Below are 2,500 nucleotides of genomic sequence, written 5' to 3' on the forward strand. Positions count from 1 at the left end.
ATGTACTCCACTTTAATAATGATTAGTAATGAGAAAGTGAGGACTACAAGAGTATTGGAAAACACTTTTTCCACTCTGAATGTAAAGCAGATTGTGTGACCATTGGCCAAAAACGACCACGAAGGGACTCGAACCCTCAATCTTCTGATCCGAAGTCAGACGCCTTATCCATTAGGCCACGCGGTCATCCGTCCAGCTGAGATGATTTTTATCATGTAGGTGGTATGCATGGATGGAGAACATATTATTGAAAGGTATTCAGGTTTACATCCCATAGTGTTCTTTCAGCTCTTTTCACAGGAAGCACTTTTTTGGAATCTATATATTGAGAATTTTATGAGTACGATATGCTTTTGTTTTCCTTTTTCCATACAAACCTCTTTCCTCATGAGTTTAAAGCTCATTTGTATGCTCTACATAGCTCTGGACGTTTCCAGACGTGGAGTGAAACTGTTTTGAAAGTAGTACAAATTGCTCCTTCCTGCATATGCTAATTTTTCACACTCACATAGGTTGTATACATTTTATGTATCCTGGCTTGACCTATTCAAGTAGCTGAAAGCCTGTCACCACCTCTAGAAACAAGATTCACACCAATCCAATTCAAATCATTTTTTCCAAAGGAATATGTTCTGGCCGGTCGAAAATGCATCTCACAAAAATAGGCATTTAAAAATATACTTTGCAGTTTCAGAACCCTAACATGACTGTGAAGTGTACACAAGTAAAACGGGACAGTTTCAAAGTACCTAATCCCTCATAAACTTCTGAGAGGAAGCATGTAATAAATCTACCTAATTTTCTGGAAAAGAAAGAGGCAGGATTTTTGTTATCACCTCAGATCGGACTTGAACCCACAATCCCTGGCTTAGGAGGCCAGTGCCTTATCCATTAGGCCACTGAGGCACACATGAATAGCTCTTTTCTAGAGACATTATTTAAATGTATTCTATGGTCAGACACCGGTGTGTGCACACAGGGCATTTCTCACTTCTCTCTATAAGTAAACTTCCCATTTTCATCCTCTTCCATCCCCGACTTTAACGCTCTCTTCTATGCTATAATGGAGACTTTGCAATTTTAGCAAGTGGAGAGAAATTGGAGTTCCACTTTCGACTCCACACTTTTTCTTCACTTACTTCTTTTCTCAATATACTGGGCTTAGAAAATGGTATCAAGCCATCCTTATCATCAGTAGGACACGGAAAGAGGCACTAAGTCTCCTAACCAAGTTCAACCACACTCTGCAACTTAACCATTGCACTACAAATTAGGCAACGGGGGCATCAGCAAAGGCAGCCAATGTGCCGATCCTTTATACATTTTGTGTAGTACTTTTCTTACTCGGAGGCAAAATCAGCACTTTAACTGCCCAAATCATACAGATTTTACACATGTACCACTCTATGCACACATAGGCACACACCTTGCAGTTCTTCTACACACACTTAAGCTAAAAACCCATTCTGTCACGTCAAAATTCTGCAAACCTATTACATATTCAGTGCGTCGGCATAGAAGCACTTTTTAATGCCACTAAAATGCACAAGTAGTTAGACTGAAGATGCAACCTGAATGAGTTTACAGTATGTACTCCACTTTATTAATGATTAGTAATGAGAAAGTGAGGACTACAAGAGTATTGGAAAATACTTTTTCCACTCTGAATGTAAAGCAGATTGTGTGACCATTGGCCAAAAACGACCATGAAGGGACTCGAACCCTCAATCTTCTGATCCGAAGTCAGACGCCTTATCCATTAGGCCACGCGGTCATCCATCCACCTGAGATGATTTTTATCATGTAGGTGGTATGCATGGATGGAGAACATATTATTGAAAGGTATTCAGGTTTACATCCCATAGTGTTCTTTCAGCTCTTTTCGCTGGAAGCACTTTTTTGGAATCTATATATTGAGAATTTTATGAGTACGATATGCTTTTGTTTTCCTTTTTCCATACAAACCTCTTTCCTCATGAGTTTAAAGCTCATTTGTATGCTCTACATAGCTCTGGACGTTTCCAGACGTGGAGTGAAACTGTTTTGAAAGTAGGACAAATTGCTCCTTCCTGCATATGCTAATTTTTCACACTCACATAGGTTGTATACGTTTTATGAATCCTGGCTTGACCTATTCAAGTAGCTGAAAGCCTGTCACCACCTCTAGAAACAAGATTCACACCAATCCATTTCAAATCATTTTTTCCAAAAGAATATGTTCTGGCCGGTCGAAAATGCATCTCACAAAAATAGGCATTTAAAAATCTACTTTGCAGTTTCAGAACACTAACATGACTGTGAAGTGTACACAAGTAAAATGGGACAGTTTCAAAGTACCTAATCCCTCATAAACTTCCGAGAGGAAGCATGTAATAAATCTACCTAATTTTCTGGAAAAGAAAGAGGGAGGATTTTTGGTATCACCTCAGATGGGACTTGAACCCACAATCCCTGGCTTAGGAGGCCAGTGCCTTATCCATTAGGCCACTGAGGCACACAT

At 39.6% G+C, this 2,500-nt stretch overlaps 2 non-coding genes across 2 annotated transcripts; both read right to left on the minus strand.

Moving 5' to 3' along the window:
* Window positions 1–113: 113 nt before the first annotated feature.
* TRNAR-UCG (transfer RNA arginine (anticodon UCG)) lies at window positions 114–186 on the minus strand. The gene has a single exon. It is a non-coding gene; the product is annotated as a tRNA-Arg (tRNA).
* A 2,235-nt stretch (window positions 187–2,421) lies between these two features.
* TRNAR-CCU (transfer RNA arginine (anticodon CCU)) lies at window positions 2,422–2,494 on the minus strand. The gene has a single exon. It is a non-coding gene; the product is annotated as a tRNA-Arg (tRNA).
* Between the last annotated feature and the right edge of the window lie 6 nt (window positions 2,495–2,500).

This window comes from Triturus cristatus, chromosome 4_1 (assembly GCF_964204655.1).
Source record: "Triturus cristatus chromosome 4_1, aTriCri1.1, whole genome shotgun sequence".
Taxonomy (NCBI): Eukaryota; Metazoa; Chordata; class Amphibia; order Caudata; family Salamandridae; genus Triturus; species Triturus cristatus.